We start from the raw sequence: 27,164 nt of genomic DNA, 5'->3' as shown, positions 1-27,164 counted from the left end.
TAATTAAGAATAATTGAAGATAATTATAATAATTATTGTACTTAATTATATGTAAATATATCTTTTAGTTAATTTAAGAATAATGTTAGACAGTTATAATAATTATTATATTTAAATTAATTTATAACTTATAATTATTATAATTGCTGAATATTTATATTCATGTAGATACCGAAATTTTAAAAATAAAATTTAGCATATTAGTCTTTGTAAGGAAATTTATTTTTTATATACTTGCGAGTATCACGTTTGGCGACCGCTGGTATATATAAAAAGCATATACTTTTCCTCTTGGCACAAATATGTTAAAACAAATTGGGGTTGACTTGGAAGTTTGAAATTTGTTCACCTTTCCCATTTCTATCCAGTGCTCAATAAAGCATTCATGAAGTAGAGCTTGCGACAATGAGCAGAATTTATGAAATTATCAGATCACAAAAGTTGATGCAGAAAGCAATGGCAGAAGACGGTCTCTCTCTCTCTCTCTCTCTCATTTTGATAGTTTTAAGTTCTAATAAGAAAAATAATTACTCGGTGATCAGCTGACCGCTGATTTTAGCATCAAATTAGTTGCTGATGTTGTTAGAAATTTTGCTAAAGAAAATATTTGTTAATATAATTTTGGGGGAAATTTTTCAATTTTTTAATTTGCCAAAGCCAACTACAAAGTTTTACAACATCAATTTTTTTTTTAATTATAATAAGAAAATATGCCGTTTCTAATGTTAAATTTGAAATCAAAAGAACTTAAAATTTTTATTCTTTGTTAAATGCATTTGTAAATTACCAATAAATTTACTCTCCTTTGTAATTTTTCTAGTTATTGGCATAATTTATTGTATTATTTGTTGAATTTAAGTGAAACTCATAGAATTGAATTTTGATTTAAAACATCACAGCACCTCATTATGTCCCTTGCAACTGTCTTGCTGTTACAAACGTCCATAGAATTGAATTTCGATTTGAATCCATTTATCCTCATTATGGCCCCTAATCACTTTGCTGTTACAGAATTGTTTCTTTGATCAAAATTGGTTTTTTTATTTGGCAAAATTAAGGCCATTATTGGCTGATTTAAGGTGAGCTGTGGCCATGCCTATATAAAGGCCATTCCTCATGTCCGGAAAAACCACAAACAAAATTGGAACAATTCCTCTCTATTTCTTGAAGATCTCTCTCGGTTTCTTTATAAAAATATTTTATAAATTTGAACTTAGTTTCAGTAACGAGCTTGTGAGTGTTTGATCGAGATGTTCTTTGTTATGGTGCTAAAATCAAAAGAACTGCAATCGTCCTATTTTGGGAGAAATTCCATTGAACTGGATGAATCACCGATAGAGAAAGCATATTTTTGTGAAGGCAAGCAATACTTCTGTTATTCGGTTAAATTAACGATTATAATTGGATTGAGAATTGTTACGATACAATTCTCCTTGTAAGTTTTCGAATTTAATTTTCTTGTCGTATATGACATTTCTAATTGTTTTATATTATTCGTTCCAACGTGGCTTTAATTGCTTTTGATTTTTGAATTCGATTATTATATTTCAAAATGTTCTTTCAATTACTTGAAACGAAAATTTTCCAACAATATTAGTAACAAAAAAAATATGACAATTGATGATATTAAGACCATAAATTGTAAATTTTATTATGTTGCTACAATGATTTCGTAATTTTAGTATTTGCAATATTTATGTAAAAATTAGTACTAAGAATAATTAGTAATAAAAAAACCCTGAATCTTGGGCCTTATCCAGGCCTATAATGTCAAATTTTTCAACAATAATATTTGGCTCGGGTCATAAATCTTGGGCCGATTAACTTGTTCCATTGTGACCCAAATAGTTGTGTAGCCTATGCTTTCTGCTTTTTCTTATTCTCATATAACTTGTTCTATAATGAAGTAGAAAGTTCTGAGCCGTGGTCTCTACGTCGAGGGATATCATCGAAGGTCAGTTCTATAATTGGAAATCTTTATTTATTTATTTATTTTTAATTTTTAAATAACTTGAAAACCACACAATCACAAAATCTTACTTGAGAATTTTAATTTGGCCATACATAGCCTCATGAATAGACACGTCAAAAGATATTCGTTTTCCAAGAGTAATTCAATTTCAATAGTATAAAATTATTTAATTTCATGAAATTTTGCAGGAGGAAGAACAAATAAATGTGAGAGTTAAGCTAGCACCTCAGACCAAAGTTGAAGGTACATAATTATTCAGGCAAAAATAAAAATAAAAAAAATTACAATTTTGGTCCTACAAGTATGAGGTTAGTAATGTTAGTTTTGTATAAATCTATCTTCGTGATTTTGTTCTATTATTTTAAAAATTTTGCACTGGAGTACATAAATGATGGAAATTTACTATAATGGCCAAAACGAGGCAAATATGTATAACTATCTTAATATGTGATGTTTTTTGACTAATATTTCTACATGATTAAGAAATAATTAATAATCGAATAAATTATATTTTACCATCCGAACTATACTCGTTTTATTTTTATCAATTTTTTTTTTGTTAACTTACCATCTCAGCTTTGTAAATTTTGCACTTTGCCATAGAAGACTCATTTTTGGTTGATTTTTTGCTCAAAAAATATCACATGCAGTGCATATGTGATCATGTGATATTTAAGGACAATGTGACGTGATACTTTTCGCATGATATTTTTCTAGCAACAAAATCGACAAAAAAAATCATGTAAATTTTATAAAATTAAAATAGTAAATTTACAAAAATATTATATGATACAGTATAAAAGCGAGCATGGTTGCGAATGGCTAGATGTAATTTACTTTTAAAATTTTCATGCGTGTTTTATATATCAGGAGAACAGGTTGGGAAGATCCATAAAGAGGAAGCAGTGTGCAGATTCTGTTTTAATAACATATTTCAACACGAAAATATTTTTATGACAAAATGCAACTGCAAAATCATCGCCTTGACCCATGAAAACTGCGCAATGGAGCACCTGCGATCCAGAAAAGAAGGGAACTTCAAATGCGAATATTGTGAACCAGACATCCAAAATGTACCCGTGACATTATCAAGGGTAGATAAAGAAAAGCCAGAGAAACCAAGTTCGACTTCTAAAAGGTAATATATAAAAAATTCTTTTCTGAATCAGATTTGATCAAATCAAATTAATCACAGAGCATACACCTGTTCTATGATTGGTCACTTCACCTAAATTATATTGCACTTGCTATATAATTCATTCAGATTTGGTCGAGTCGGCTCCGGGCTATAATTTTCCCATATATAGGTGACTTTAATGTATTTCAAATGTGCTAAATTGCATCTACTTACCTGTGATATGAAAGATAGGCATATAGCTTTCTAATAAAATTAAAATAACAATTTACCCTTTCGATGTTTCAAAAAGGTACAAAATACCCCCTTCACGAGAGTGGTGTTATGCAATTGCAGATTTTCCTCTCTTTTTTTTTATATCTTTATTTTGTAACCGTTGGATCTTATATAATATAATTCAATGGTTCATATTTTATCTTTAGTAATTTAAGGTCCATATCATATATTATTTAATCTATGGCATATCTTTTCAAATCAATTGTTGAAATACAAATAATTTTAAAACAAGAAAAATTGATCATATTAAATTTGAACCGTTTTTATATATATAAAACAAGATCTAAATTGCACCCAAGGCACGTGATGCTAACTGCTTGCTTGATGGGGGCATTTTGCACAATTTTTTAATTTTTGGGAGAGATAAAATTGATGATTCTTTTGGCACAAATGGGTGGTTTGTCTATTTTCTATATCATATCTCGGTAAATTATAATTCACCCATTTCGAAAGCCATCCCATATGTAGTTTGTAGGTGCTTTTGATTTTTGTGTACATGATGATCTTCCCATGAATGTAGGTGTACGTGGAATTGCTTTGGGTGCTATAAGGCATAAACAACAACTATGGTGGAGGTTTTCATGTTGTTGCTCTTAGAGGTGATTTGGTGGTTCCTTCAAAGTCTATTTACTTTGCGCATTGTTTCGGCTTGTAATCTAAATGATTTCATTCTCTCCTTTCTATTTGGTTTAATTCTGTGCTAAATGTGCAATACGTTTCTATGCCATGTGCTCATTGAGTTGTTATAATTGGTGATATTGTTGGCAAATTACATTTTGGACATCTTCAATTGTGATTTTGTTTAGTTATATAGAGTGGCACAACCAATACTGAGGTCCTAAGTTCTGCCCTTGAAACATATAATTTGTGATGCATGGACACTGATGGGGATTAAGAGAATTACTATTAAAATGATGAAAATGCGCTCAAAGCAGGCATTATTTGCTGGGAAAATTGCAATTTACCTCCTTGTGATTCGAGAAATGAGCAAAAAATATCCTTATTTAAAATAAAATAGCAAATTACCCCTTGTGTTGGAAAAAGAATCAAATTACCCCCTATCTAAAATGAAAAATGAAAATCAAAAGGGCAGACACGTGGCATAATGAAAATGGACCTTTCAGACAGGCATGTAAACCCACCCAAATATTATAAATATCCCGTGTTTAGTACATTTATGGGAAGAAATATATGGCACTAAATATCCAGATTAGATCGCATTGAGCTCGATTAAGTTTGCATTAAGATCATTTCCTCTATTTTGAATATCTTCACTGACTTACATCGAAGAGTCTTTAGTTGGGGACCTCCTCACAAGCCTAACAATCTGCTCTCTTTTCTTAAGTCCCAAACCTTTCCGAGGACGCGAGGTAGCTGATGACCTGAGATGCGAATCAGTTGCCGCCATCTTTGGGAAATTGAGAAAACAATTCACTTACATTCGAGTTGAAAGGAACTCCTAGAGGGGAACACACTCCTATGGAAGAACTAACATAGCAGGAGCAAGGGGAGCCAGCCCCAATGAGGCAGGAGGAAAAGGTAGTACACTTAACGTGCGAGGAATTACAACGTATGATTCAGGCAGCCAATAGAAATACCATAGTAGAATATGAGAGAAGAACGACTTCACCAGCTGTTCGAGACCTGTAAAAAGACAGTTGTTTCAAGGTAAAGGGAAGACGATGGCGGATAATCCCTAGGAGATGACAAGTCAAGTTGAGCACAATAGAGAGCATGGACTTGAGAAAACCCATGAGAAGGATGTATCAGATACGAGATTTAGCAAGTGAGGAAAACACAGAGAGCCAGCCATCTCACGACCGGAGGTGCAAGAAAATGGAAAACAAATAGAGAGACTGGGTCAATAGATAATTGAATTAAACAGGCGAGGAGAGTTGGTCGTGCAAAATAGGAATTCGTTGTTAGCTAACAAAATTCTCACTGAAGTAGTAGATCCGAGCTTCAAGTTACCAGACCTACCTAAGTATGACGGAACTAATGACCCTTAAGAGCATCTGTCTGCGTTTGAACTGGTAATGAATTTGTATAGTCAAACTAACTCTATAAATGCTAAATTCTTTGTAACAACTTTGATAGAAAAGTTACAGGAATGGTTCACCAATTTGTCGAGTGGAACCATATATTCTTGTAGCCAATTGATACAAAACTTCACCTTCCATTTTGCTAGCGAAAAAAAGATAAACAGGTCAGCGAACTACCTTTCACCATTCGACAAAGGGAGGATGAATCTTTAAACAGCTTTATAGGGAGGTTTAATAACGAGGTTTTAGAGGTTCATGATTTAAGAATAGATATGATGGTTAGTATATTAATACATGGCTTGAAAAGGATCTTTCTCATTTCACGGCGTCCTCCAGAGGATGTGGAATAATTAATGCAATTAGCTCAAATATACATAAACGAAGAGGAGATGAATGCCATGAAGGATGGATAGGGGAAAAGAGAGGCAGACTCGATCTGAAAGAAAAAGGGAAGCGCGTTATCAGCCAAAATATCACAAATATACGTCGTTGAGTACTACCAGAGCAAGAGCTATGATGATGGTAGAAAAGTCAAACTTGTTGCAGTGGCCAAAAAAGACAAGAGGAACACCAACAAAAAGATACTCGAACAAGTATTGTAGGTAAACACAGGGACCAAGGGCATGATACGGAGGATTGCTATCAGTTGAAAGATGAGTTAGAGAGGCTAGTAAGATAAGGATATTTTAGGGAGTACGTTTTGAATGAATCAAAGGAAGGAGAGATAGAAAGAACAAAGGAATGGAGGGATGAGGTGAGGAGTTGGTCCCGAAGTAAAGAGAGGTTCAGTAGAGGAAAAGATGTAAAGGAGGAGGAGCAGTGTGATAATGCCCCTATAAAAAGGGGTAATTCATACAATAGCAGGTGGCATTGTGGATAGAGACTCGGGAAGAGCGAGGAAAAGGTATGCTAGATACTTTGAGATACATAGGAGGAGTTTTCAAATTCTAAGTGTAGAAAAAAGTAGAGGAGATCTTTTTTAGGAAAGGAGATTTAGACACGGGGGGGGGGGGGGGGGGTCACAGAATGATCGCATTGTTCTAAGAATGGATATAGCAAACTTCGTGGTTCACAAAGTTCTGGTTGATAACGAGAGCTCCGTAGATTTCCTGTTTATGGATGTGTTAAGAAAGATAGAGATTGGGGTAGCTAGCTTGCGACCTGTAAATACCCTGTTAATAGGATTGGAGGTAGCAAAGTAACACCTTTAGGGACGATTGATTTGCCGGTTTCAATGGGAAAGAAGCCTAAGAGAAAGACAATGGTGGTGAAGTTCTTTGTGGTAGTGTGGTGCCCCAACGATTATAATACATAATTATAGGATTAATTGATAAATTTTTACGAAACTTAGTTAATTAGTAAATAAATTATAGGTCATAATTGGAATATATTAAAATGTGAATGGATTAAATTAGAATTCATTATAATATTTGGGGATAACTTATATTAATTAAGAAAATTTAAAAAGGACATAATGGGTATTTTAAGAAAAAATTAATTAAATAAAATAAAAATAATATTTTATATATGTTAGTAAATAATACATATATACATATATATAAATATAAAGAGTAGAGAGAGAATTGAGGGGGGAAGGTGGGCCATCAACCCCCCACCGCCTCACTCTCTTTCCTTTTCTTTCTTTGTTCTTGGTACACAATACTGACACATACATAACACAATACACAAACAAGTAAAAAATTGCAATTCTCTCAACGGAAAAAATAAAAAACAGAAGTATGAAAATTGTAATTTTAATTTATATTAATTTATATAGTTATATTATTTAATTAGTTTGTTTATTAAATATTTAGTATATTGAGTGATGTAATATTTAACCGAAATATTTTACGAGTTTGGCTATTTAAATTAGTGTCAAATAAATATTGCATCGGATATAAAAATCATATCGTTGATTAATTAAATTATTAAATTTAATTAGATTTAAATATTACTATAGTTAATTTATATAATTTCATCAAAATTATTAACCAAATACGCAATTCTACCCATTGTTGTTTAATTAAATTATATAGTAGTGAGAAATCAATAGAATATTCATATAGAAATTATATTTAAAAAATATTATATTATTAAAGAGAAAAAATGAGGTTTTTAATGATAACCTAATTTAGGAATGTTATTAAAAACGATAGTTATATAAAGGGTTTGATTAAATGAATTTCTATGAATTACGTGATAAATCGTAAATATTTTTACGAAGGCTAGAGTGTCTAGTTATTAAGAAGAACTAGAACGAAGATTTATATTTCGATAAAAATGAAATTTAAAGGATCATTAGAAATTGTGCGAATAATATCTAATATTCAGTTCAAAAAAAATTACGATATTCTAAATATATTAATTGTATGTGATATAACTTATTATAGGATATGGGAATAAGGTGAAAACACTGGCATTTATCAATTGAGTAGATAAAAGCATTGTAAGGTCGAGGTAAGTAAATGATTAGTATTATCAATATATGTTTTCTTTATGCTGATATTACTGTTATATAAATTTGTGATTCATGTTGAAGTTGATCTATTTGAAAATATATGAGTGGTGGATGATTTATTTTGATGTCGATATTGTGCACGTGAAATGAGAATATATTGATATATGATTTTACATTACTAGTTGTTTAATAGAATGGTGATATGTGGAAATGAGGGAATGGAGGAAATTGAACATAATTGTGGTATGAATACCCCTTGTTAAAAGCCTGTAAGGCGAAATGAGATGAAGAGCTATGATGTGATATGAGAAAGAAATGAAATGAAAAGAGCTTTGATACGATATGAAAAATATGTGATACGAAAAGAGCTATGATGCGATATGAAAAGAACTATGATGTGAAATGAAAGAGCTATCATGCGAATTGAAAGAGCTATGATGCGAAATGAGACTGATGAGCCGACTGTCAAGGGGATTCACTTGAACTTATAAAATGGTAAGATTGAGTTTATGGAAAAAACACAATATCACCTTCTGGTAAGCAAATTAGGAAAAAAAAGGGGAGTTTAGTTGATTGTTTTATTGCGAGTTAGCTATGTGATAAAATAAAGTTGTTTATGTTGGAATTAAATTGACCATATTCCATGCATGTTGCCTACTTATCTTATTTGGGATGTATTTGATATACATATGTACATAGGGTTGGTTATTTACTTACTGATAGCAGACTCATTCATCTGCTGACATTTTTTTTAGGAATAGACTTTGAGGTGTCTGCCTGTCAAGGCTAGGTCAAAACGCTATATTAAGTCAGGTCAGACCAGTACGCAGTTTTCTCCTCACTATTAGTTAGAATACAAATCACATTTTGTGTGTATAAAGAAAACGTAAAAGTATGGGGATTACTTGTGATGGATCACTTCGTGGTGTTTGACATATATCTATATATATAATATTGTGGGTTGATTGTGCCTATTATGACATTGGGATTACATGTGCATATTGATTAGATGATTATGTGCATATATATATATATATATGGATTAAAGGCAAGAATAGCCCCCTAACTTTGGCCATTTCTCATTTTAGTCCCTTAACTTTTGAGATTTTATTTTAGTCCCTTAACTTTTGCGATTTTATAGTCCCATAACTTTCCAAAAACGTTCAATTTTGGTCCGCTGATGGAATCTGAACGGATCTGGGCCAAATCCTGGACCATTTTACCCCTGAAATACTTTCAAGTGCGAATTTTAGTCCATTTTCACTATTCTTGTATTTTTATGCATATTTTCACCTATGCTCGCCTAGAATGGTATCAGAGCCTAGGTTTATTGAACAAATATATGATTATATTACATTTTGATGTTATTTATCCACTAATGGAGGAGACTTTTTGAGAGAAAATGGAACCAAACGAAAGTTCGAGTTACTCTAAAAACAGGGAATATTTTCAAATTCTCGAAATACAAAGAAGAGAATTTCTAATGAAAATTTTTGATAAGTGTTACAACGGCCCTAAGAGGATTGATTCAAGACTTCTCACGCCAGAAGAAGAACAAGAATGGCTAAGAAACTTTGAAGTTCGACAAGTACTGCCAGGAAATGCAATGAGACGTTTACACTCCAGTGAAGTCCATGGTAGAATCCCAGCAAGGAGAAGCAAAATGGGTAAGTTCCTACATAATTTTCGTTCTAAAATTATGACTGATTGGAAAGAACTCAAGCCGAATACATCGAAAATCTCCCAAAATCTGATGGAGATACAAAAGACAGTTCAAAACTATGGACATAGGTTAATCCATATACCTATGAAAATAGAATCGTTGAACCAAAAGGTAGACGAGGTCCTTAAGATCCTTCCCGATCTACACAAGGGCCTTATAGATGTGAAGGCAGATTATAGATCTGAAGAGAAACCAAAGAGAGAGCCCTGAGAGATCTAGATCCAGACATGAGGGAATCAGGGACGCCCTCCGAACAGTACTCTTCTACACCAGAAGGGCAAAGCCACGGAGATTCCAAAGCCGAAGTCTAGAGAAGATCTGATTGTTGCATCTATCAAATATATAAAATAATGGAGGTAACGAGAGCGGATACAAGAATTGGCAGAATCCTTTTCGCAACTCGGGATCGTGGATTTAGTCAATATCCAAACAAATGAGATAACTCCAGCACTACCACCTCTGGAAGGAAGTACATATTCCAATGATCCTCCACTGGATCAACCGATGAGAGAAAGGACGGATTTCCATACTAATTCCACTCCAACATTTGTGGGACCAGGCTAAAGGAAAATTCAGGAAAAAATTCAAATAGAGTGCCTGAAAATATACCTTGGACGAGGACCATGCTCTAACCCTTACATCCATATGGCGCTATACTGAACCTGAATATTATCGATTTCCAAAATATCGAGAAATTGATAGACGAATGGATTGCAGCAATCAAGATAGCAGCAACTACCCTAGAGCTCGACAAGGAAAACTTCATAAAGCTTGTGGAGTTGAGCTTGGAAGGATCTGTGAAGATCGGAAGGGATAATTCCTCAAAAGATACCAAAGCCAGCATCCTTGCCGGAGATTCGAATGGCGCAATAGCACACCGGCTAGGAAGGCTATTCAATATACACTTCATCGGAGATGGATACCTCAAAGGAAGTAGAGCAGAAAAGGCGAGAGAATATGCACAAGCTCTCTTCAGCCTTGAACTTAGGAGTATTTGCGCAGTAGATGAATACATCTATTGGTTTTGCAAGTATTTCTTCCAGAGTGGAGTAGCAATGGAAGTAGCAGCTCCAATGTTCTTCACAAAGATATGCAATCCATGGAGGGAATGTCGATCTAGTCATACAAAGTACCTCAAGGATAGCTAGATTCAATGGCACGAAGAATGTCTCTCCTTAAAGACAAACTGAAGGATTGGTGTAATCAAACATTCATCCAGAACAATATGAAAAGACTGAGAGGTAAAAATAAACGAACCCCTCTATTTTGTGAAAACAATGATTTTCGAACTATTATAGGAGAATCAAGTGAGCCAAGGAAAAAGAGGAAGCAGAATAGTTCCTGAAGAACCTTTTCTCGGTGGAGATCATGGTGGTACAAGTCCAAAGCCAGAACATACAAATCTTGACAGAGAACAGGACCAACAAGGGTTTCATCCCAAGAATCTAGACGAACAGATGCAAGATCCACCAAAAGAACCCCTACTAGAAGAACTTTTCGATGGGCCCATACCCGAGCCAATGAAAGTTTCAAAGACTGCAATTGCTGGACTTGCGGGGCAAAGGACATATATCTCCCGATTACCCATCTACCAATTTAAAAATTTTCAACCGGATGTATCTTCAACCGGATCAGAATAACTACAACGAGGGCGATAGGCTTCAAACTTCCGAAAGCCTATCAGGATTTTTTTCCAAAATGACGGTGTCAAACAAAACCATGGAAAGAATCATGCGACAAGATTCTAACCTTAGCCCATACGATGGATTTAGAATTGGAGGAATCGGGAAAGTCCTGAACCAGATAGGACTGAACCGAAGGAAGCATTACATAATCTACAAAGTAAGTTCAGGTGAGTTTGCTATACCTATGGAACTTACTGGTAATGTGATAGAGATGTAATTAATTCCTAAAGAAGAAATTCTTGAAGAATTAAGTAAGCTTAGAGAAGAAGTAACTGTTACTATGAAATGGATCCACATAGGGAGTATTGAAAGAGTAATAAAAGCGATTTTTAAGGAAGGAATTGATTCAAAAATACATTTATCGATAACGAATAGAAGAATCAATAACTTAAGAGATGGTTGTCTTGGAACAATGATTGGAAATTTGTATACAGGAAAATTGATGTTTGACATTCATCCTTGGATTGTATACAACGTAGCAGACCAAGATTTCATTAGAATCTTAACCCTTCATCAACATTTTAAATGAAAAGATCTACTGCAAGAAGGAAATAGACCATATTCTATAACTTATAGAATAGCTTATGCGCTTCCGAATACGCATCATTCAGATTTATTTCTTAGGAAAAAGTATATTGAGATTTCTAGAATTTTCAAGGAATTCGCCAAGGTAATGACACCAGATCCTATTAGGATTCCTAGAATAGGAGGTGTTGATATTGTTATGAAACATTACCCAATTTTAGATTAAACACTTAGCTCTAGAACTGAGTTTAGTAGTCGGATGTCCTTTTTTGAAGATAGGATTATAGGCTACAAAGGAAAGGAGAAAGAGTTATTAAAAGATTTAACTGCTCAAGAGATTAGGGTAGATAACATAAAACTTAGATGCCCTGAAGGATGGAAAGAAATACAAGTTATATTTGACATCACTAAGAAAGAAAATTTTTTCCCTAGTGATGACTTATACCATTTGCAGCAACCTATTATTGGAAATATATGAAGGCATGCTAGAAATAGCAGGCCATGAAATTTTAATTGCAGGTGTTGCAGGACGAGAAAATGGAAGTATGACTTTGGGATTGAGTTTCCTCGAAGATCATAAACCATGGGGAAGAAAAAGTAACGGAATGAAATTAAATCTTGATGGTGTTACCACAAGGATTGAATGACGAGTCCCTTTTCTATATACATATCTATTGGTATATTATATGATCAATATAAGACAGAGTATTTTGCAGCTTATATTGATTCAGGATCAGGAATTTGCACGGCAAAACCTTGAGTTTTTCCTAAGGAAGACAGGGAAACCTTACCCGTTCTTGCAGGAAGGGATTTTTCGCAAAAAATCCTGATACTCAATAAAAGAATACAAGAAGCTAAAATCATGATTGGAGGAGCATTTATATCACCCTCGTTTAGGGTAAAAACACCTCATACTTTCATGATACAAGTGCCGATATCTTGCTAGGTAATAATTTCATTCAAATATTTGCAAGATATATGCAGGATAATCAGAGGAATCTGTTAATCTTTACTACTAACTGTGTTAGTAAGATACAAGTGTTGCGAAGAGAAAAGGCATTTAACAGGATAAATGCCATTAAATTTTCGCAGCAAACGTGGTGATTTTGATGCCAGATTAACTCATCCAAAAATGTAGGATAAGTGAAAATTTGGTAAGGTCCTTCTATGTTTCAGGCAGTAGGGACTCATAGAGAGCGATAGCTTCTATAAGGAATTCGAGTTGTAAATTTTGAACCTTAAAGAAGCACTATTGGAAATGAAATCACTAGACATCAGCGAAGAGAGCAGGCTTTCTCTTAAGAATGTCATGAGGCTTATCCAGAGGAACTTCAGTGAAAATCCTCTAGCTTGGTGGGATAGGAACAAGATCAAAGCTACTCTGAAGGTCAAAGATGAATGCAAATACGAGTATGTTCAATACAAACCTATCCAGATGAATATGGAGGATAAGAAGGATATGCAGATGATAATCAAAGAACATATCAGCCTTGGACTCATTGAACCTGGAGTCTCTACCTACAGTCTGGATTTCTGGTAAGAGACCATGGTGAGATTAAGAGAAGTAAACCCAGATTGTTTATTAACTATCAAGGTATTAATAATATATTAGAATTTAATGGTTATTACAGTCCTAGTAAAGAACACTTAATTGATTGCATTATAGGGGCAAAAGTGTTTTCTAAATTCGATTGCAAATTTAGTTTTTATCAAATTAAGATGAAAAATACATCAAAGAAATTTACTGCATTCTCCACAACACAGGGACAATATATTTGGAATGTGCTTCCAATGGGTTTAGCTAATGCACCCCAGATTATTTCAAAGAAAAATGCATAATCTTTTCAAAGATTATTTTGAGTTCATGTTTGTCTATATTGACGACATACTAATTGCATCTAATAATATGAAACAACATATTAAACATCTTGAAATATTTTTCGATGCATGCCATAGAGAAGGTTTAGTACTTTCTGAAAAGAAAGCTAAGAGAAAGAGGATGTTAATATGGTAAAATAACCTGCCAGCAATCTAAGCCACAAGAATGAAGACGTACAACATGTTGCATGTTGGGCAATTGCATAACCATATGTTCCATTGCTGCGAAAAACAAGAAAAGCCCCTATTCGGGATAAAGATTCAGGTCACAAAAAATAAATTCGAACTGGACCAAGATAAGAGAAAGAAAATTTTTTACCAAGAGAAGTAAAAATTAATGTAAAAAATCGAAAGGATAAGACTGTTAGTAGAAAACGACAAAAGCCAATAGTCAGTAGAAAAGACAGTTGGAAGTCACATGGCCGACAAACCACAATGACCAATAGCTAGAAAGGACAAGGCAATGACAAAAGTAGTGACGTCATTCGAAAAAGGGGGTGCTACAGGTAGACACACCTTTTGTATACAATGTAATTCTCAGATGCCCAAATCTAAACTTGTTTAAAGTAGTAGTGTCAACATTTCATTTAAAAATGAAATTCCCAACAACACAGGGAATTAGGGAAGTAAAATGCGGTAGGAAGGAGGCAAGGAGAGCTACAATCTATCGATAAAGAAGGGAATTGAAAGTAAAGGGGACACTCATAAGTAGCTTGGTACAATGCAACAGAACAAGTCGGAGGAAAATAAAAAGATGAGAATGGAAGGCATTAAACTAGTAGAAGAACACAAGGAGATAGATTTGTTCCCGAGAGAGCCAAGTAAATCAACAAGAATAGGGTCACGTATGAGCTCGCAGATAGAGACCATGACGATTGATGCTAAGAAAAAATACAAATATGTTCGTGTTGAGCCCCTCAGATTTCAATGTAATAGACCTAGAGATAATTGTGCATAAGTGGAATGTAGACCAACAAGCCAAGCCTGTGAAATAAAATAAGAGGTCGTTTGGGAGTAGAGCGCAGTAAAATAATTGAGGAAAAAGTAAATAAGTTGTTGGACGTAGGCTATGTGGCCGAATTACAATATACAAAATGGTTATCTAATATGGTGGTGGTGCCAAAGGCACAAGCTTAAACAAAGCATGCCTAATAGATCCTTACTCGCTACGTTGGATTTGACTTATTAGTAGACTCTACTACTTGTTGTGCTCTGTTCAGAATGATGGATGTGCACCAGGGATATCACCAAATCTTCATGGCTGAAGAGGATAGAGATAAAACCTCTTTCATTACGAAAAAAGCATATATTGTTATAATGTGATGCCATTTGGTTTAAATAATGAAGGAGCCACATATTAGAGATTAGTCAACAGGATGTTTAAAGACCTCTTTGGGAAATCCATGAAAGTGTATGTAGATTGATATTTAAGGCAAACAAATTTAGTATGATGAATGGGGAGTTGTATAAGAAAATTGCAGAGGGCCCTTACTAAAATGCATAAGTCCAGAAAAGACACATTACGCCCTTATGGAAATTCAAGAAGGAAGTTGAGGCAATCACTCTGGAGGTAGATCGCTGGCACAAAAGGTAACAAGGCAAAGATATTTTTCGCCAACTATAGTAAAAGAAGCTATGAAATTTGCAAAAATATGTGAAAGTTGTGAGAAGTACATGACTCTGATAGATTCACCTGCAACACCGATGGAACCCATCAGGATCGCATGCCCTTTTGACCAATAGTGGATAGATATTTTGGGACGTTTCCCACCAGGCCCTATACAGATGAAGTTCATCATAGTGGCAGTTGAATATTTTTCCAAGTGGGTGGTGGCGGAAGCTTTAGCAAAAATCTCTGAAAAATAGGTAATCAATTTTATTTGAAAACATATCATCTATAGATACAAGATACATAAAATGTTGATCTCGGACAATAGAACTCAATTCCAAGGAAAGAAAATAATGCATGGTGCAAATAATTGAAGATCCAACAAAAATTCACGGTATTGGAAAATCTGCAAGCGAATGGGCAGACAGAGGTCAAGAATAAAATTTTATTGCAACACCTTAAAATAGCTTAGAAGGTGCTAAAGGTTCATGGATAGAGGAGTTATCTGGGTGTTATAGGCATATAGGACTACGCCAAGGAGTACGACTAGAGAAACCCCATTTTGCCTAGTGTATGGAACAATTGTAGTGATACCTGTAGAAATTGGAGAAGAAATGGCGAGGGTTGCGCAATATGAACTTGAAGGCAATCGTCAGGCCAGAGATTCTGACCTCACAATAATTGAAGAAACAAAGGATAAAGCATTTGCAAGCATTTTCACTACAAAAGCCTCATGATGAAAAGTGGCAACAACAAAGTCAGACCAAGGAACTTTCAGGTAAGGTACCTGGTGCTAAAGAAGGACAAGGTCTCCAAGCATATGGGAAAGTTAGATCTCAATTGGGAAGGTCCGGATAAAGTAGTCGAATTAAAAAGAGGGGAACATACCGGCTACAAAATTTGGAAGGTGAAGATTTACCAAGGCCATGGAATATCTATAATTTGAGAAAATTCTATGCTAACTACTTTTTGTTCAATACAAGCATTCTTTTCCAAGAACGTATATTTGTGATAAGTACTTTGTATTGATCTGGAAAAGATCACTTTTATATTGATCTGAAAAAGATCAATCTTATATAGATTTGAAAAAGATCACACTCTCTTTGCGTGAACAACGTCAAATTCAAGAATTTCTCCAAGTATAAAATGACCCATGAGGTTGCATGTTATCAATTCTGCAAAAGAATTTGACCAAAACAACCCCATATGAGGTTGCATGTCATTCATTCTAAGATTTTAAATTCTGGAACAGAATCTCACCAAATAGAAAATGACCCTATGAGATTGCTTGTTATCAATTCTGCAAAAGAATTTTTCAAATTTTGGAAAAGAATTTGACAAAGTATAAAACAATCCCATGAGGTCGCATGTCATCAATTTTGAGACTAAATTTTGGAAAAGAATCTCAACAAGTATAAAACACCGCCTTAAGGTCGCATGCTATCAATTCTGCAAAAGGATTTTCAAACTCTGGAAAAGAATTTGATCAAGTACAAATGACCCCACAAGGTCGCACGTTATCACAGAATTTCCAAATTGTCTAACAAAAAGTGACCCTGTGAGGTCGCAACCAATTAAAATTAGTCAAGATAACTGACCCAAGGACGTCGTTGAAAATTCGCATGAAAGTGATGTGAAGAATTTTCAAAGAAAAAGTAAACCATAAAGGTCGTATTTTGAAAAGCAAAACCTCAGATTCTAAAAAGAACATTCCCAAGTATAAATAACAAAGGGAGATTGCAAGCAAGTAATATAAAAAGATATATGTAAAAGTGAGCAAAAGAGGGCAGTTTCATTGCAAAAGAGTACTACAAATAGAGATCCGGAGACCATCCTTATCAAAAACTACAAAAAACAGTATGGCATTGCGATCTAGCATCATGATTTAGCAAAAATCACATAAATTTTCAAGGTTTGTCCATTCTTTCCATCTCCTTACTAGGTTAGAGAACTTGTCATTTTCGCTTTTCGTCAAGAACCTATCAGCCTTGTACCAGTAAATGGTGAGACTGTTGATTATGTCATCATCAAGCCCCCACCCATAACTCTAGGGTTCAGGCTTTAAGAAACGCCATTTGCACGAAAAGGGCCAAACTTGACCAGGGGAAGGACGAATGAAAAAGAATTTATTTTTTCACGGGCTTACAAGCTTAAGCTAATCTAGAAATCTACAGTTTGGATTAGCGGTGATATAGAAGAACCCTCGATCCCTGGATCTTCGAGTTTGTAAACTTGTAAAGGGACCAGAGATTCTCAAAGTCTGGCTCAAGACAGCGACAACACATAACTAATATAAAGATAAGTATACGACGAATGGAATTGGAAGCTAGCTATACATATTTTCAATTTCTCATAAAATTTAAGTATTCAACATGAAAAATTCAAGATAAAGATAAAATAAGCATGTCTTACATCTGAATTCTTAACCAAATTTAACTTAAAATTATACATAACTAGTTTAGTTTAAAATGTATACAAGATAAATTTCTATTCATCCAAAGTAGTTAAATTATTATGACCATCTATGTAATTTTTAGTAATTTCATCCTAAAATTTTAGTTAAAGGGCTGTTTGCAATAACTTTTGTTTTATTGTATTATAGAGAAAATTTTAAGTTTGTTAGAGTGTTTGAAAAAATAATTTAATGCATACAATTTTACAAATAAACTGCACAAGTTGGTATTAAATTGTTTATCATTTCTGGCTTAAATCAATTTAGTTTAAGCAGTTCAAAGTATAAACTGTAAAAATGAAAACACTCTTTTCAATAATAAGCTGGTAAATACTTAAAATAAGCGTCTGCAATCACCTCCTTCGTAGATTATATGCTATATACAACACGAAACACTAACATGACTCAAGCACAGCATCTGCGTGTCCGAAAATAAAAAGTAAAATAAAAGAAGATGATGTCGAACACACTCTAGACACGTTTAGATTTTTTTAATACTTTTAAAAAGTTTTCAGTTGTCATAAAAAAAGAGCTTTGAAAATTAGAGTCAATTATATTTAGACATCCTTTGAAAATGCAATATTACACTTTTTCCAAAATATATTTTGAAATTATACTTACACCCCTTCTGAAAATGCTTTCTTTTCACCCGATGTCCTTATGTTAGAGTTAGGATGAAAAGTACTAACACTAACAAAAGAAATTACATAAAGTTTTAATTTTGGCCATTGTTTAACATTTTCATATATATTTTTATACTTATAAAAAGATAAATATAATACACATATATATGTGGAGTGGGGTTAACATCATTATATTTTTTTCTTATAACTATAAAATTATTACAAGGGAATATTAAATGAGGGTTAAAATTAAAAATTTTGATGTAATTCTTTTTGCTAACATCAGGATTTTTCATCCAAATTCTAGCAAAAGTGGATTAGATATTAACATTAAATTTTCAGAGGGGTCTAATGTAATTTTAAATTTTTTTTGGGAGAAACTGTAATGTACTTTCAAAGGAGATCTAAGTGTAATTAACCCTGAAAATTATGGCTAATAGATGCTATTTATTATGATCAAACAAAAATTGCTATGAAAAATTATGTTTTAACTATGGTTAATTAGCTTTTGTTATAGTTTTACTGACTAAATCATTTGTCATGATTTTAAATTGTAGCTAATATTTTGACCTAGTTTACGAAAATAACGGCTAATAGCTGTCAACCATTGTTAACCTCGTTATGGTTTTTTACTTTTAACCATTGTAATTAGACATAAAAAAAAGTCATAAAATATTTTAACGAGTTTCATTTAATATTATAATGGTATAGTTGAGTGGTACTAATGTGAAATAAATAATTTATATAGAATTTTAAATTCTATATAGAATTTCTTTTTTAACATTCTAAAAGAATATTTATTTTAGATCTGATGAAATATTATTCATAAATTGTACTTAATTAATAAGAAGCATTAGGAGACCCAAACTGAAATCGGTTGATTCGATCAACAGTCGGTCCTTCAATGAGTTGGGGTTCATTTTAAAGTTATTACAATTAAAATCGAGATGGACCGATCAAACTCGGACTGCCATGTTTACTAGTGAAAACAGTACATGAATATTCACCTGTTGTCGCTCGACTATGCCTTTCGGCCTGATCTTAGGCCCTAACTCTCCCTTCTTGGACGAACCTTGCAGAGGAACCCATTGGATTCTCACCAATGTTTGCATTACTCAAGCCGACTTCTACTTCGTTCAGCGTTGCTCGCGCGGGGGCTTCCCTCTAAGGCGGAATGCTCCCCGACCGATGTATTTTTACATCCCACAACTTCGGCAGATCACTTAGTCCCGTTCATCTTCGGCGCAAGAGTGCTCGATCAGTGAGCTATCATGCGCTCTTTCAAGGGTGGCTGCTTCTAGGTCAACTTAATTGTTATTTTTTTAAGAATTACAAAACTCAAACTAAAGAAAAAGATGTCGAAACAAAAGAAAATTCTAGTTCGTACTCGTCTTTGCCAAATATGAATCAATCATTTTATAAGTGCAATACACTTACCATATGATTGGTGTACAGTTCAAGAAAGTGACTAATCACACTTGTTCTGCAATTAAGTTGATTCGGTCAAACTTGATCCAAGTAAAAAGTTTTCAAAACAAGTTGGATCTTCTTCTTTGTTCCCCCTTTCCTCAAACTTTTTCTCCCGAAATTCTTGTACTTGTATTAGTTTTATATTGAGACACTGGTTGCCATCTTTGTTAGTTTAAAAAAGAGTCAGCTATCGCTGCCTCTTTGAAGCAACAAAGGCAACAATCACTCTGATTTATATAGTATGATTCGAGTTCGTCAGTATTTTTAATTCGGTCCAACTGATTAGACCCAATCTCAATTACATCTGATTTTCAAAACATTGATAATGAGTTGGAAGTAATAAATAACTTATGCTAAAAAAAAGTTGATCATAAGAAAGCTGACATGAAGAATAATGCACCCAAGAGGAAATAAACATTAAAGCTTCCAGTAGTTCTTAAGGAGTAGAGCTCCAGGTGAGTCCTCTACCTACTACATATGTAATATGATTTTCATTTCAACAGACTTTTAATTGCTGTTTATTTATCAATATTTTTTATTAAAGATGAGACCTTTAATAGTAATTTATTTTGATAACAAAATATTTATTTATGAAAATTTTCTAAATATACATATTTATTCACAAGTATAATAAAATTATACATATGTATTATGGATACATATCGATTGTGTTTTGACTATTAATTAACGTGAGTTTATTTCTTGAGATTATAATAAAAAAGTATGTGCTTACTATTTTTTTTAAACAAATATATAATTATTGTTTTTTTACTACACACTCATCATGTTTGTATCGACTGTTAGTTTATTTATTATAACTATCATTTATTATATGATTTCTTAGGTTAAATACAATTTTCTCCCATAAAAATATAATGGACAAAAACCCCAGCTAAACAAAATGAAAGAGTAACCTGTCTTCCTGAATTTTAAAATGAAAAGGAGGCAATTTATCTCTTTTTGCACTTCTCATGCCGAAATTAAAATGTAATGGGCAGTTGATTTTTGACATATATAATATTTGTTTTATCCCACTTACTAATAGAAAAACATAAATGTTGAATTATATACTTTTCCTATTTACTATGAAATAATCAATTTTTAGACATATATTTATATATAAATGTACATAAAATGATTTTATTCTAACAACAAGTCATTAGGCCAAAAATGAATAGGGAGACAGTTGCTTGTTTGTTTATGTTTCCTTTTTAATAGATTTTCTAGTCAAATAACAATATATTTGGATTAATTAATGAAATTGTATTTTATATTGGATTGTGGTGCCAAATTAACATATTTTCCATTAGAATATGTATAAATAACCATATTTGTAGGCTGTCATACTTCTTATTAAAAGCACAGGGACATGGGTTGTGCTTTTTATCATTTTCAAAGGGTATTAACGACCATGATTAATTTTGTCTGACGTAAGTAGGTCTAGGGCTGAAAAATATATCAAATTATTCGATACTCGATTGAAATAAATAGTGAAAGCTCATTTGCTTAATTATTAAACTTAACATTCTAAACTTTGACAAAAAAAAATTGTTTGATTGACTTTCAAACTCGACTTTCAAAAATAGTATAAGATACTTAAACATATTCAATTTAACTCGACTCATTTTTGATTCATCAACTAATACTCATTTCGGCTTAATTATTTATTAGATCATCAGTCAAATCAAATTAGCACACAATTTTTTAAACTCGATAATAATTCAAACAAACTTGGTTAAGGATATGCTATAGCAACGGCAAACCAAGCAATTTGGTGACAGAAACTGTTGATAGATTTGGGGCAAAGCCCAGAAGATGCTACTGTGATTTAGGTTGCCGAAAAGGCAGCCATTGCTATTGCAAAGAACCCTAGGCAGTGTGGAAGAACCAAACGCATCAATATGAAGTTTCATGCAATTAGACAAGCAAAGAAGAATAGAAAAATCAATTTGGTGTATTGTCGCTTTTAGGATCAGATGGCTGACATATTAACTAAAGCTCTTTCTAAAGCCATGTTCGAAGAGCTAAGGTCAAAACTTAGAGTCTTCAAAAAAATTCTCCAGGAGGAGTGTTGGAGTTTGAGAATTTTCTAGATAATTTAAAAATCATTTGTCATGATAGCACATGGTTTAGTTGTAAAGGTGTAGAGATCCTTATTTTCTGGTACTTATTTTTTATATTTCTAAAGGTGTAAGAATCACTTAAATTTCTCTTTATATTTCTAATTGATTCCTACCAATTATTTTTACATTCTAAAATATCGGAGAAAGGACGCAACAAATTTAAATCTTTAGCCCTTAATAACTACACCCCTTTTATTATTTTTTACATAATTTTTAAAAAAATTACATAATTTCTGTTTATGTTTTTGTACATATGGAATAAGAATAAATTTTTAATACAATTTAAAATATTATATTGAATATATACAGATACATGCATTCGAGAATTGCAAATTTTGAGTAATGATATTATATATTTTTAATTAATTATGTATTTTTGTATATTATTTTGTATATATTTAATAAAGCAAACTTCAGGGAGTAAAATTTATAATAGAGGGGATAAGTGAAATGGGATTTTGTTGCCTTTCCTACTTTAGTGATTATATTTATGGTACTATTTTAATTTAAATGGACCATGAGATATCTCCAAGAAAGATTTGGAGAAACTGAAAGGATCCACAAATTCTATATTATTACCTCTCTATAATGATAGAACCATGAATAAAAAATCTTTGAATTTTAATATTATGTAGGTTTATATTATTATTTTAAATTTTAATTTTCATTGAATTTATTTATTATAATTTGTGGTAAATGTTTATTAAAATGTTTTCCCACCATTTCTTCCTCCAATTGGGCACTTAAAGACCATTCGTTTTTTACGATAGACGCTTTTGTCCTTTTTTTAAGTAGGATTGACATATGGGCCAAAAAAAAAAAAAAGAAATCCTATTTATTGGGACTAAAGAACAAAATGGCCGTAAAATTCTGTCAAAATATAAGTTCAATTTCAATTAAAAATATATCTTAAATTCTACTGGTAATATTTCAAATTTAAATTTTTTTATTATAAATATTAAGTAAATAATTTATGAAGGAAAATTTTCGTCAAAAAATTAGATCATGTTCCATGTTTTTTAGGTTTTTTTTAATCAAATTATGTGCCAAAAAAATATCCTAAACTCTATTTATTGTCCAGGTAGCAAACTAGATATTAGTCTTAAATATTATATTTAAGCTTTGAATTACACTTATATCCCTTCTCAAAATAATTTGGACATAAATATTTTAATTTGGTCACCAGTTTATTATATACATATATATTTTTGTACATATGGGGATAAATGTAATTTAATTATATGGTTTGAGATTAGTATTATTATATTCTTTTTCTTCTTATATTTAAAATTTTTAAAATTATTGTATGGAAATGTTGAAGAGTAAAAGTAAAAAAATCTACAAATGATTATAATGTGATGGATACAAATGATTATAATTTCAAAAATTTATTTATTATTTATATTAAAATCGAATATCTACAATTTCTATTTAAAAATTATAATGTAAGGTCAAACGTTTATTGAAATACTTAATGTAGATTTATCGTAACAAACGTAATGTCCAACTACACAATGATATTAGATTGCTTGTAATTAGCTTTTGATATTAAAACTCGAGCGTTTATCTATCCAACCATGATGTAGATGAGTCGTTATTATTATAATTAGGTGGCACCTGCATTTTTTAAATCAAAAGGCATTACGTTATAACGATAAATTCCTCCTTCAATTATGAAAGATGTTTTATCCCTATCCTAGTCGTTTTGGTCGAGTCACCTTACACCAATTCTACCACTCTATACTCCTCAACTGGTTCTATTCTATCAGGCCTTTTCACTTTCAGCTCACCGGCTTCACTTTGATTTTTCAATTTGCGCTTTTTCTCGCTATGATCGCTTTTCTTCAAGGATAGGTTGTAACATTTTTGTGCTTCTTTCTGATCGCACACTATTTCACCCACTTCATTTCTAGTTGGGAACTTCATCTTAAGGTGGTATGTTGAAACGATCGCCCTAAAAGAGTTGAGCCCCGATCTCCCCAATATAACATTGTATGCGAAGGGTGTATCAACAACCAGAAATTTGACCATCAATGTCTTACGTTTAGGCTCTTCCCCAACTGATACTAGTAGCTCAATGGTTCCCAGCGATTCAACCTCATTACCTATAAAACCCATTAGTGGTGTTCGCACTAGCTCTAACTTAGCGTTTTCCAGCCCCATCTTAACCAGCACATCTTTGAAAATAATATCTGCCGAGCTTCTGTTATCTACAAGTACTTTGTGGACTGTGAAGTTAGCAATATCCATCTTAATTACCATGGGGTCATTTTGCGATCTGACCCTTGCACCAACATATTTGCTTCCGAACACAATTTTCTCTTCGGGTTCCACATTCATCATGAACTGGCCTCTATGATCTGCCCTTTTCCTTTCATACCTCTTTTTGGTTCTTCTTGAAACTCCTCCTTCTGCGTCACGTGCGATAGTATAGATTACACCTTTCACAGGCGCATTATCCCTCGCACTCGGCGCCCTTTTTTTATTTATCTCTCAATTCTGTCCTCCTTCCCTACTCCTCGACCTGCTTTTATGAGCATCTCTATCCATCTCGCAACCTCGTAAGATTGGGTCTTTGAAGTATCCTTGGCGCACCAATCTTTCAATTTCATCTTTCAGTTGGAATCAGTCTTCCATGTCGTGACCTTGTTCCCGACGGAACCGGCTATATTTATTAGAGTACTTTTTTCGCGGACATGAATCTGGTGTGTCGAGGCCATTTCAAAACATCAGTATTTTCTATCAGCAATACCTTGGCTCTGGTCATATTAAGTGGAGTGTACTTGTGAAATTTCGGTTGATAAGGCGGCTCTCTCGCTTTGTCAAATTTCTGCTTCCTATCCCCATCTCCGCTCGTGCGATCTCGATATCTACCTCTATCCGAATTACCTCGCCACTCTCCATCTTTCATTGCATTTATTTGTTCTTCATCGATATACTTTCTGCTAAACCCATCAATTGTTCAATATCTGTAGGTGGATCCCTTGCCAACACCTTGGCGAAGGGCGCCTTCTTCAAACCATGGATCAAAATGATAACCATCATATGTATCCTTAAACCTTGCACTTCCAAGGTTTCATTATTGAATCTTCCCATAATATTTTTAATGTCTCATTCTCCTTCTGCCTAATAGTGAATAGATATGTGGCATATCTCTTTTGTTTTCTCTTGCTTGTGAAATGAAAGGTAAATTTCTGCACCAACTGTTCATGTGATTCTATACTACTGGGTGGTAAATTTGTGAACCACTTCTGAGCCTTTCCTGTAAGAGTGGTGACAAACAACTTTACATTTATGGGACCAGACTGTCCATATAGATTCATCACTAAGTCAAAGGCATCAACATGCGGATCCTTAGTCCCATCATACTTTGGGAGGTCAGGCATCCTAAATTTCGAATTCACCACCTCTATTGATTTTGTATTAAAGAAAGCAGAATTCTTGTTATGAGACACTAATTCTCCCCTTCTCTTCAACTCATCAATCTACTAACCCAACATCTAAATCCGCTTCCCCACACTATCGACTTCAGCTCCGGGTTCTCTTTGCTAGCTCCTATCTCGATTGCTCGATCCCACTTTTGACGAAGCCACTTCTCGCCCTTTTTCTGGTTTCCTCTTACTTATTCCTTCTGATATTCTTTCAACCTCCTTTCGCTTTAAAAATCTTCTTTTTGTGGTTTCCTTCTTAATTAGTGTAACAGTTCTACGCTCATAGGCTACAATAGCATTTTTTTCGCTTCCTCCATTATCTGTTGCAGCTCCATGCTTGTTAATTGAATCATCCTTTGACCTATTCCTGGTGCACCCTCAGTTTCCAGCACATTTCAATTCCCACAGACGACGCCAATTGATCCGGCTCGATTTGTGTGTCCTCGATCAACGTCCGTGATTTGTTCACGTCACCTTCCTAGATCTGTGATAGGGCCTGAGGATAAAACAAGTAGGTCAATCTAGTGGGGTTCATCCCTGATGAAAACCCTTCAATGCGCAAGTTAGATAATGGTCGAGAGGGAAATATTGCGATCTCAGATTAGCAATTAAATGCGATCAATACCAATTACTTCAATTCTGTCAGGCTAGGAGTATTTATAAGGCCAAATGGGGTACTATATACCAACACGTGTTATGATTCGAGTTTTCCTCGCTTCAATTGTATGATGTTTAATCATCCCACATGTCCGAGTCGAATTGCAGGTCGGGTCACCGATCCAATACTAACTTGGGCGTCAGAGTGCTAATATATTTTTTTATAGGTCCTTTTTCTTTAGGTTCATAAACAATTTGGTCCAAGTCTTCAATACCAGTCCAAATCCGTTGGATCTGTGCTATTTTTGCATGCATCAAATAGTAAATAACTTAAATAATTAGTCATGAGAAAATGAATATAAAAAGTAATCATTACAAATATATACGAAAAAATAGGGAATGATAATAATTAACGAAATCAATTAATAATTGTACTATAAAATAAAATAATCTGATATGATTAATAAAAGATAAATAAGTAATTATGACAACTAATATTTTATAACAAATCAAATCTAATTTTTAAATAAAAATTAGAGAAGTTCTATTTTTATAAATAATAATTTAATTTTTAAAGTTATAATTTTAATTGGGGATAACTACACCATGCAAAAAACTAGAATGATAAATTTTAAGTACAGGAGATCCATATATAGTTTTAATAAATTTTGACCACAAATTATCATAAATAGTGTTAATTATATAAATACCATAGAATATCACTATTGTAATAGAGAGAGAGTGTGAGAGAGAGAGAGCGAGATTATAAAATTGGTGAGTCCTTTATAATATTCTCATTTTAACTATATAATAGATGGTAAGTTTTCGAACCAACATTAAGATAGAGAGTCAGACCATTTCCCTATGGAATGAGCTTAGCGGGGTCAGTCTCTTCTAAGATGGTATAGGAACTAAAGTTGGCTTCATATTCATATTGTTTATCAGATTTAGGGCTCTCTGTTGAAACCTCAACATTTCATACAAAAAATGAATAAGCCTAACATGCCAACAGAAAAAACCAAACAATTTCTTTGAGGGTGACGGTCGGGGTGTGAGATTCAACTCTAAAAAGGGATTAGATTAGGAGAAACCCGTACATACCCAATCCAAAATAAGGAAAGCTAAATAGAATCCCACTCCAAACTGACCACTTAAGTCGTTGTCA

The 27,164-nt window shown here is 33.2% G+C and overlaps 1 long non-coding RNA gene across 1 annotated transcript; it reads left to right on the top strand.

Annotated features, from left to right (window-relative positions):
• Positions 1–1,067: 1,067 nt before the first annotated feature.
• On the top strand, positions 1,068–4,152 carry LOC148789367 (uncharacterized). Its single transcript, XR_016067702.1, has 4 exons — positions 1,068–1,954; positions 2,161–2,215; positions 2,843–3,110; positions 3,904–4,152. It is a non-coding gene; the product is annotated as an uncharacterized LOC148789367 (long non-coding RNA).
• The last annotated feature ends 23,012 nt before the right edge of the window (positions 4,153–27,164 follow it).

Source organism: Sesamum indicum, linkage group LG1, assembly GCF_026168435.1.
Source record: "Sesamum indicum cultivar Baizhima isolate 11 linkage group LG1, ASM2616843v1, whole genome shotgun sequence".
Taxonomy (NCBI): domain Eukaryota; kingdom Viridiplantae; phylum Streptophyta; class Magnoliopsida; order Lamiales; family Pedaliaceae; genus Sesamum; species Sesamum indicum.
This window is presented reverse-complemented; position numbering and strand designations above follow the sequence as displayed.